The sequence below is a fragment of the Juglans microcarpa x Juglans regia genome, chromosome 7D, assembly GCF_004785595.1.
Source record: "Juglans microcarpa x Juglans regia isolate MS1-56 chromosome 7D, Jm3101_v1.0, whole genome shotgun sequence".
NCBI lineage: Eukaryota > Viridiplantae > Streptophyta > Magnoliopsida > Fagales > Juglandaceae > Juglans > Juglans microcarpa x Juglans regia.
The window spans coordinates 21,692,581-21,704,482 of NC_054606.1; positions in this window are offsets into that span (position 1 = coordinate 21,692,581).

Here is an 11,902-nt window from a genome sequence, read left to right on the forward strand (position 1 = left end):
TGAGATCCGCAGTCGTCTTCTCCTTGATGACGTTGTGTGCAACGGATCTCGACAGTGTTAATCGAATAACCCTCAGGACCTATCTATCCAACAGGGTCCAATCAGCAACTGACATGCTGTCCGGCTTTTTCCCAACAATGGAAGATGAAGTTTCTTCCCACGGAGGTAGTCCTCTATCTGCATCCTCCAGTATCCATAATCCGTGCCATCAAACTTCTCGATTCCCGATACCTTCACTTCCTCTCCGGCCATGGTTTTTCTCAGACTCGAACCTTAGCTCTTGATACCAATTGTTGTGAAAAAAATATGACAATAAAGTAAATTCAAACATGGGAAAACAAGCAATCACACATGACACAGTATTTATGTGGTTCGGCAAATTGCCTACATCCACGGGAGCTGCAGAGGATTTTTATTACTTGAGGAATCACAATACAATGTGTGTAGGACGGCTACTGTTCACTCTGTTACAGTACAAGTCAAATAATATCATATATATATGTTATGCGGCAGAAACACTAAATTCAGCAGAATTAGTGATATTCGCTCAAGTGACGTGTCGAGCCCGCATCGAACGAACCTGTTTCCTGCAATTGCTCGAGCCATGTGTCGTGCGGCTCCTCAAGTGAAACTCTCTGACTTCCCTCCGCTCGAGCTGTGTGTCGAGCAGTGTCGAGCGAAGCTCTCTGACTTGCCTTTGCTCGAGCGGTCTGTCGAGCTATCTTTGAGCGAAGCTCTCTGACTTGTATTCGCTCGAGCGGCTAGACGCTCTGCTCAAGCGGTGTGGACTAGACTTCAAATACTCAACACTTCTAACGTGATGTTACAAGTGGTATCAGAGTCTATCCTAATAAAAAATGTAGAACTTAAGTCATTCCATCTACGACGGACATACTCGACGAGAATGTCAGGAATATAAAAGGGTGGAGATCCTACCTTGTTTTGGAAATGAGAAGTTCTTATTTTTTTTAATGTTCCAATTAGCTTTCAATTGCATCATTAACTAATTATTTTAGATATCAAAGTTACATATGCTCACCAATTTTTTGTTTTTAAATCTTTGTTTAATTAGTTTATCACTTGTTAAAAAGTTGAGGTGTCACGTTTTGATCGGAGGGCTACATTTGGTATATAAATTCATCTCAACTCATCATTACAACTTTTTCAAATCCAAACACAAAATATAATAAACAATTCAACTTTTTCAAATCTCAAAATAATAATAATATTAAAAAATAATATTCTAATAATATTTTATCATCTCAACTCAACCCAGTTCAACATCCAAACTCTTATTTGAAGTTAAATTCTATTTGCAAACTAAGACCATAGTTTGATACACATACAATGGATGGATGCACGTGCTTGATCTTCCCACTTGATCATGATGTGTTGGATGATTTAATTTGAAAGATACTTTCATATCCAACCGTACATGAAAGAAAAATTAATAGATATTTAAGAAGTTTTTAATCAACTACATAAATTATCAAAAACTATTGCTATAAGAATAGCCAAATTTGATCAGACGCAGCTCTCAATTTTTGCGTGGGAAAATGTCCAATGAATAATTAGTACATGTTTGGGGTTGTTGTTGGTATTAGTGCTTTATTAAAATGTTCTAACATTAAAAAGTCATTAATTGTTCGGTAAACATACGCTTCAAACGCTTTTAAAGTTATTTAATTTTTACGTTAATTATAAAACTTTTAGACAAAAACTTAAATTTAGTACTTTTTAAAAAAGTTGATTTAAGTGCATAAAGTTTTTTTTTTAATTTTACCAAACATAACATTTTTCTACGAAAGTGTTTTTAGACAATTAAAATTACTTTTTTAGCTTCCAAACTTAAAATTAAACCGTTGGGTTTTGGCCAAAGTTGAGTACTTTTGCATAGTTTTTAGTTGTATGTTGCGATTGGTCACGGGTTGGAGTTCTTCTATAGAAACATCATTGCTAATGTAAGAATAGAGAGAGAGAGAGAGAGAGGTGAGAAGAAGAATAACAAGAGTGAAGGTTGATGAAAAGGGGCAACAGCTTTTCATTCATTGCGCATGATCTTTTACAGACTATTGCGATCTATATATAGCAAAAATGCAACCAGCTAACAGATTATGAATAAAAAATATTTGTACAATTCACTACCTAATTCTGTAAATATAAAATTCTACATGACGCCTCATCCATTTGAGGGACTTTCTAGTAAACTATTTACAATAGAATCACTGCTAATTAGTGCTGAATGCAAGGACAACTTCTGCAAGTCTGGTGCAATATTGTTGCCACATGTAAGTTGATCATCATGGTCTTGCAGCTCCAAGGTAGTGGGACATTGTGGTGCATACTGCTCCAATTGTGGTACATGCTGCTCCAATACCCCCTCCCCCTAGCGCGCGTGCAAGATGAAGAATAGAGATTTACTATTCCCATCTTGGAGAGGTGTGAGTAGAGAAGGTAAGAAGGCAAGGACTTTGCAAATATGTCAGCAAGTTGTGAATGAGTTGGAACATGAGCAGTTTTGATGTTGCCTTCAAGGATTTTGTCTCTGATCAAGTGGCAGTCCACTTCGATATGTTTGGTTCTCTCATGGATTATGGAAAACGGGGTTAGCTGCTATGTGAATTGCAGCTTGATTATCACATTACAAGTCAACAACTTGTGGATGAGAAATAGAAAGGTCAGAGAAAAGCTGTCTAAGCCAAGTAAACTCTGTGAAAATGGAGGCCATGGCACGATATTATGCCTCAGCAAAAGATCGAGAGACAATAGTTTGTTTTTTGGATTGCCAAGAGATGAGAGAGTGGCCTAAGAATATGTAATATCCAATGAAATATTTCCTAGTTTCAGGGCAAGAGGCCTAGTCAGAGTCACAATAACCTTTAAGGTGAAGTGAAGATGTTGAAGATAAGAGGATACCTTGGCCAAGAGCATTTTTAATGTATCGTAGAATTTTGTGGGCTGCTGCAAGGTGAGTGGAAGATGGATGATTCAAAAACTGACTAAGAACATGGGTAGGATAGCTGATATTTGGTCTGGTTAAAATAAAATATAACAGTCTGCCTATGAGGCGCCTATAAACAGTGGGATCAAGTAGAAGGGAACCATAGGACATGCTAAGCTTGTGATTTTGGTCCATTGGAATTTTTAATGGTTTGGAAGCTAAATGTCCTGAATCGTCAAGAATGTCTAATGTGTATTTTCTTTGGCAAAGATGGATATCAAATTGTGATCTAGCAACCTCAATGCTAAGAAAATATCTTAAGTAGCCAAGGTCTTTGATTTTAAAATGGTGATTGAGAATGGTTTTGAGAACATAAATTGAATGAAGAGAGTTGCTAGCCACTACAATGTCATCCACATAGACTAAAAGGGCTGTGAAAGTGTTAGCATTGATACAAGTAAAAAGGCTATAATCTGCATTAGATTGAGTGAAGCCAAATCGAATGAGAGAGTGAGAAAATTTGTCATACCATTGGCGTGAAGCTTGTTTAAGGTCATAGAGACTTTTGAGCAGTTTGCATACTTGAGTGGGAAAGCCGTTGTGATAGCCATGAGGTCTTTTCATGTAAATTTCCTCTTGGAGGTCACCGGAGGAAGGCATTGTTGATATCAAACGGTTGAAGGTGCCATCCCTTGATAGTTGCTAAGGCAAGAAGTGTTCTCACAGTGACCATTTTGACTACTGGTGAAAAGGTCTCATGGTAGTCTATTCCTTCTTATTGAGTGAAACCTCTAGCAACCAACCTAGCCTTCTTTCTCTCAACAGTACCATTTGAGTGGTATTTTGTTTTGTAAACATACTTATAATCAATGGGGACCTTGCCAGGAGGTAGATCAGTGAGGACCCAAGTGTTGTTTGATTCTAGAGCCTCAATCTCAGTTTCCATTGCCTTACACCAGTCAGGATCCTTCACAGCTTGTTGATATAAGTGTTGGGATCAGTGTGTGAAGAGATTGTGGCAGAAAAGAATGAAAATTCAGGTGACAATTGATCATAAGAAATGGATGCAGACAAAGGGAATGATATACCTGAGAAAGAAGGTGATGAGACCAGAGATTGAGTAGGTGAGACAGAAGAAATCTGCTGGCGGTGGAAGTCTTGGAGATATTGGGGAGCTTTTCTCATTCTTGTTGATCTTCTGAGAGCAGGTTGAGGGGAAGAACCTAAAGGTGATGACAGAGTGGAAGGTGATGCATGAAGGATAGGTTTAGAGGATGGAGATTGTAAGGGAGAGGATGAAGGAAATGATGGCATAGAATGGGTGGTAGTTTGTGGAGAAGTCGAAGAAGAATTAGCAGGCATAGTAGGATAGGAAGGAGAAAATAGAAAGTCATGAAAATCTGGCAGCTGGGAAGTGGGTGAGGGAAGAGTTTGATGATGGAAAGGAAAGACATGCTCATAAAAGGTGGCATCTCTGGAAATAAAAACTACATTAGTATCAAGGTCAATAAGTTTATATCCTTTGACTCCAAAATGGTACCCAAGGAAAAGGTACTTCCTGCCTCCAAGGTCAAACTTTTTTCTGTTCTGAGATAAGGTTGAGGCAAAACATAGACAATCTAAAATTCTAATGTGGGAATAAGTTGGGGGGGGGGGGGGTGGGGAGCTCAAAAGAGGTTTTGTTGGAAAGCAATGGGCTAGGGCCCTATTGATAATGTAGGCTGCAGTGAGGATGCAGTCACTCCAATATTTTTGTGGAAAATTGGATTGTATTTTAAGAGCTCGGGCAATGTTTAAGAGATGTTGGTGCTTTCTCTCGAGAATTCCATTTTGTTGTGGGGTCTCCACACAAGTTTTATGGTGTATGATCCATTTTTTATTGAAAAAACCTTGTCATCTGGAATTCAAGTCTATTATCACTTCTGAGAATTTGGACTTTAGTGTAAAATTGAGTTTCTACTAAGTTGCAGAAAGCTTCCATACAAGGTCTAGTATGTTATTTTAGCTTTGAGTAGATAGATCTAAGTACTTCTTGAAAAATCATCTACAATGGTTAGGAAGTACTTGGAACCATCATAAGCTGTAATAGAGTTGGGTCCCCACATGTCACAGTGTATGAGCTCAATTTTTTTTTGCTTTTATGAGTGCTAACGGGGAAAGGGAGTATATGATGCTTTGCAATGGGACAAATAAGACAAGGTTTATCACTAGAAATAAAAGATAAGTGATTTTTTTATAGAAAGATCTTAAATTACATGTAATTTTGAAATGGATGTGTGGCCCATTCTACAGTGCCAAAGATTTGAAATTAAATTAACAGGTTTGAAAGTAGTGGAAACAAAAAGACTTTTAGGCAAAGCAACAGAAAAATGATGAAGAAGAGCTGCTGGTGAAACTGCAGCAACGACCAAATTATATTGGCCATTCTTCATCTCACCCATGCCAATTGTGGTCAATGACAAAAGGTCCTGAATAAAGCAATGTTGTGAAAAAAATATGAAACATCAAGAAAGGGAATTAGTCAATTGTTTTGCTGAGATCAAGTAGAAATTGAAAGATGGAACACAGAGCACATTGTGTAGTACCAAGGTGTTGGTGAGTTTGACAGTGTCTATGTGAGAAACAGGTGTTGTGTTACCATTGGGAAGTCTTACTACAAAAGAAACATGTGAAGTAATGATTGAAAAAAATGATGTGCTACAGACCCAGTGTCAATTGTCCAGGGTGTTTGAGGTGTTGTGTTGTGTGCTTGAGTGGATGAAGTGAGGCAAAAAATAATACCATTCATGAGAGAAGGAGTGCAATCTGTTTAGACATTGTTAACTGAGTGGTTGGCAATGGAGGCCTCCTTTGACTGCAATAGGGACAACAAATGCTGATATTGGTCCTTTGTGAAGGTCAATTTCCCATTTGTAGAGGCTATTGGTTCAACTGAGGTGAGATTGACAGATGAAAAATCAAGAGAATTATTCTTAACATGCAGTTTATGCCCAAGTGGGTAGCCATGAAATTTATAACACTTATCTGTTATGTGACCTATCAAGTGACAATAAGTGCAGGGGTTGTGCATTGCCTGCTTTGAAGTAATTTTCGAGAATATGGCCTTGTATTTGTAATGTGTACAAAACGATATGTCACGTTTTTGTGAGGTGGGTGGTCCTAATGATGTTTTGAATGGGTTGTATGGCTGCCTAACAACAAGTGCCATAGAATCAAGGGAAGGCAAACCTAGAAGCATAAGGTTCTGCATTTCTTGCTGCTGAATCATGGAAAACATTTTGTTAATGGGAGGCAATGGGTCCAACAACATGATTTGGTCACGAGTGACTTATTGAGACCCATGAGAACCTGTATTACACAATTTCTTTGATATCTATCAAAGAGAACAGTTAGGTTACCACAAGTACAGTCAGGCAAAGGGTCATATATGGTGAGTTCATCCCACAAGGTCTTAAGTTTGCCAAAGTAAATACTTACATAATCATGTTCTTGGTGCAAACCTATCAAGGCCTTTTCAATTGAAAGATGCGATTCCAATTTTGCCAAGTAAATTGATCATTAAACTCAACCCAAATATGTCTAGCATCATCAACTAGTGCAATGCTTAATTTTAGATATGGACTGATTGAGTTTTGGAGCCAAAAAACAAAAAGGTCATTACAACGTTCCCATGCATCATATAGAGGGTCAGTGGGGGTTTGTGGTTTTAACAAAGTACCATTGATAAAATCAAGTTTGTTTTTGGCTCGGAGAGCTCTACACATAGCTCTTGACTAGGTGGTGTAATTTTCTATGGTGGTTCATGAATAGAGGGGTTGTCCCCATGGTCAAGTCGGTAAGGGTTGATGATGTTGATAAAGTATGTAAATAAGGAACTGTTTGAGTCGTCAACCATGGAGGAAGAAGAATTTCACTCTTATGGCTCTGGTACCATGTAAGAATAGAGAGAAAGGGGGGAAGAAGAATAACAAGACTGAAGGTTGATGAAAAGGGGCAACAAATTTTCATTCATTGTGCATGATCTTTTATAGACTATTGCTATCTATATATAGCAAAAATGCAACCAGCTAACAGACTAGGAATAAAAAAATATTTGTACAATTCACTACCTAATTCTGTAAATACAAAATTGTACATGACACCTCATCCATTTGAGGGACTTTTTAGTAAACTATTTACAATAGAATCACTGCTAATTAGTGTTGAATGCGAGGACAACTTTTGCAAGTCTGGTGCAGTATTGTTGCCACGAGTAAGTTGATCATCATGGTCCTGCGGCTCCAAGGTAGTAGGACATTGTGGTGCATGCTGCTCCAATAGCTAATGTAATTTGAAAAAAACAATTTTAGATTTTAGATCTAATTAGGAGATTTTCCCCCATTTTTGCACCACAACACCCCCAAATTCTCTCTTGCAATGTCACTACTTCACAAGCTCTTCGTCATTCTCAGCCATTTTTCGACGGCCTCTCTTCCCTTGGCGACAATATATATTCTCTTGACGTCGATCGATTGATTGCCCAAATATGCAAATGCAATGATGAGTAATTAGTGGCAATACAGTAACAACATTGTTATGCTTTTCCTAACTCCTCCAAACAATCCCATCCCAAAAGGCCATCCCACTCTTTCTTCGTTTTTTTAGTTTTGTTTGTCTTCTTCCATTCTCCTTCTTTCTTTCTTTTTTTTTTTTTTTTTTTTGTGTGTGATTTTTTTTTGGTTTTCTCTCCCCCCTTCCCTTTCCACATCGATGTATTTATCATTTTTTAGCTCATTGTTTACAAGACTTGGCATCATGTATTTCCCATTTTTTGAAGATAATGACACTAAAAAATTTGTGTAATAAAACAAAATCGTTATACCTCAAACTACCGCTTTTCATCAATAAAATTATACCTACTATTAAGATGGACAAAAATATTTGACGAGGCATAATTTCCATGAACAAATATAAAGGGAAAATATTTTATATGCCAAAATGTGAAATGCTATATATATTTTATAGAAAAAAGAGTTTTACAATTTGTTGTACTACATCAAGCAACATTAGTTCGTGCATTTACTTTTATGAAGCATGAACTGAACATTTATCCAAAAGTTTTCCTTGAAAAGAAGATAAACATAAATTATACATCTAAAGTAAAAGATAAATAAGTAAAGTGGGTAGTAGTCCCTTAGAACACTAATATTTTCATATCATCTTTTCTTAATGTCGGAGAGATATTATAAGACCAACTTCAAAGTTTCATCCGATATAACTATCTCCTAAAACAACTCAATCACACCAACATTGCCCTCATCTTAAAAATAGACACTCTCATCCAAGTCGCCCACTTCATACCAATAAGCCTATACAATATTGTATACAAAATTATTTTGAAGAATGTGGTAGGTGTGTGGCGCCCACGACCCCCATGTAAGGAGACACGGGAATCGAGATGCCGGGATGATGACAACAGGGTCACACATTCCAACGTTAGTGCCAAGTGTGTGTACATGTAACAGTGTACAAAAACAACGCAGCGGATAATTAATATAACTAAGTATCGGAATTGTTAATATAATTTAAACAGTCTAGTAAAAATGTTTAAAAATTATACAGTCATCCAAAATAAATATTTTACAAGTCTCAAACCAAAACGAGTGATCCCAGATCACTCCTCGGGCGGAGCCGAATCCTCAGGCTCACCATCAGCCTCATCTGCACCGAAATCTGCGTTACCACAAAATGGTACCGCAGGTAAGTATAAACCAAACAACTACGAGATAAAAGTACATTAATGCGACCAACATGCATGCATATGATGAAATATGCATTATTCTCAAAAATACTATTTTTCCTGAAAATATATATTTTCCAACACATGCCAAAATCTCATTTTGGCCCAAAAAGAATACTCCGTCATTTTCCCAGAAAATGACCCAAATCAATAAAACCTCATTTTTCCCAGAAAATAAATTACATAAAATCCTTTTAATCAACACACGCTATTTTTCCAGAAAACAGCCCATTATTCCATTAACCAATGCACAATGATCTCCCCTAGGGATCATCCGCACGTCCTGGCTTTGTAGCGATGCTCAGTTCTGAGCCCAGCGCGTTCATGGTCAAGCACTCACTACGCAACGAGCGATGCCCAGTTCCGCGCCTAGCGCGTACGTGGCCAAACATCCTCTAGCCCCCGCCAGCAGAGGGGCCACGGAGTCGGCACGAGTCCATTTCGTCCAATCCCGTTGTCGCCCAGCGACAACCCAGGGACGTCACTCAGTATATTCCTCTCCCGAGTGACCAGAAGAACTCCACTGAGATAATGCCCCATCTCGGCTTGGGGTCGTGATACACACGCACCTAAAATCCTTTAACACATGAAAACTCAGTTTTCATAAAACACATGAACATGAATGCATGTACATGAAAATCCAGTTTCCTTTACAAACATGATCATGCGTGCAATATGCCATGTACATGAACAACACCATACCAATAACCAACATTTCACAATACCAACCAAAAACACAATTCCGTCCACAATCCATCCGACTCCCGAACTTCTCGGACTCAGTCCGGCATGTCCAACCAGTTCACAATAATATGAGTTAGTACAAAAATATATTTAAATCACAATAGTTCTTTGGAAAAATACTTACAGCGCTATATAATAATTTCTAAAGGATCATGGAACTGCAAAAGGTGGCGACACAGCAACGTAACAGTATAAAATACATTGTGGCCGTGGGTCTCAAAAACTCACTTTTGAATGGGGACAAACTAAGACCCGAAATTGATAGGGTAGGGCCTAGAGAGGTCGGTGAAGCCAATGGTGGTGGTGGTGGTTTGCCGTGGGTGGCGGCGCAAATGGTGGTTTTAGGCCAAAAATACCCAAATCGGAAATGAGGTTGGATGTGCTTCACCAGTGACGGATCGGAGCTAGGGTTGGGTCCATTGGGTTGCTAGGAGGTCAAGGATGAAGTGGTAAAGAGATGGTGGCCGGAGGTGGCGTGACGGCGGCGCTGGAGCTCAAGATGCGCAGCGGCTTGGTGTGGTGCGTGGGGGCTATAAGCGGCAATGGAGGAGTTGGAAATGGAGGGAGGTGGTCGCTGGCTGGTGGGGAAGCTGATGGGAGGGGCGGTGTCGCGCACGGCGGCGCGACGGCGGTGGGTTGGGTGGAAGGAGAGAAGCGCACGGGAGAGGAGGGGAGAGGGTGTCACGTGCGCACGGGGAGCAGCATGGAAAGAAAGAAAAAAAAAAAAGAAAGAAAGGAAAAGAAAAGAAGAAAGAGGAAATAGAAAAATGGAGGGAAAGAAATGAGGTCCAATCCTCACATCTTGGGTCACAAAAATGATCCAATGGAAAAGATTTTAAAACTGCAAGTCAATTAAAATAATTTAAACGTAATGATAAAATGAAGATAAAATAATTAAATGCAACAATCAATTAATTTAAAATAAAGAACAATTTAAATGCATCACAATAATAAATATTAAGAAAACATATCAAATTTAATTTTCACAATTTAAAGATCATAAAAATAAGCCATTTAAAATATCCGATAATTTTAAAATAAGAGAATAAATTTTTGAATTATTAAAATAATCCTTCAGTAAAAATACACTAAAATACGGGGTGTTACATCCTTCTCCCCTTAAAAAAAATTTCGTCCTCGAAATTAGCAAGGTCAAATATAAGGCTAAGACAGGAATAAGATTCAACTAGAAGCAAACTTAAGAACATACCGCCAGAATCAATCGAACAAATACGAGTACTGCTCTCTCATATCAGCTTCTCTCTCCGAAGAGAAATCCTGAGCCATCGAATCGCCCCATGACACCTTCACCAAAGGTATTGTCTTAGACCTTAACCTTTGCTCTTTCCCATCCACAATCTGCGTCGGTGCAACTTCATAAAAAAGATTAGGCCGAAGTTCAATACGTTCAGAGTCGACAAAACGCGGCTCTAGCTGTCCAAAACTCTTCTTCAAAGACGACACATGGAGCACATCATAGACATCCCCAAAATAATCCGGCAGGGCAACTCTATAAGCAACTAGCCCAACTTTCTCTATAATCTGGAAAGGACCAACATACCTCGGACTAAGCTTTCCCTTCTTGCCAAAGCGCTTAACCCCATCATAGGAGAGACTTTAAGGTAAACCCAATCACCTATCTCAAATGATAAGTCTCTTCTCCTTGTATCTGCATAACTCTTTTGGCGACTTTGGGCTTCCGCCATTTTAGTCCTTATAAACTGAACTTGATCCTTCATTTCTTGAATTATCTCAGACCTAATCAATTTACTTTCGACTACTTCATCCCAACACAACGGTGATCTACACTTCCACCCATACAAAGCTTCATACGGGGCCATTTGAATAGAGGAATGAAAACTGTTATTATAAGCAAACTCAATTAGCAGCAGGTGATTCTCCCAACTCCCCTAAAATTCCATGACACAAGCACGCAACATATCCTCAAGAGTCTGGATAGTACGCTCTGATTGACCGTCTGTCTGAGGATGATATACAGTACTAAACTTCAACTTAGTGCCTGCACACTCTTCCAAAAATGGGACGTGAACTGCAGGTCCCCATCCGACACGATACTCTTGGATACTCCATGCAAACGCACTATCTCCTTAACATACAACCGAGTCAACTTACTCAAAAAGTCAGTGTTATTGATAGGCAAGAAATGGGCACTCTTGGTCAACCGATCAACTATCACCCAAACTAAGTTCTTTCCACTAGGAGTCCTCGGCAAACCCACAACAAAATCCATAAAATATGATCCCACTTCCACTTAGGAATAGGGAGAGGTTGAAGTCTACTAGCAGGTCCTTAAAGCTTAGCCTTAACTTGACGGCACGTGGCACATTTCTAAAACAAAAAAAATATAGCGATATCCAACATACTCGTATTAGTCCTCCAGGGCACATCATGACCAGTATTCCTAGATGACTATGCTA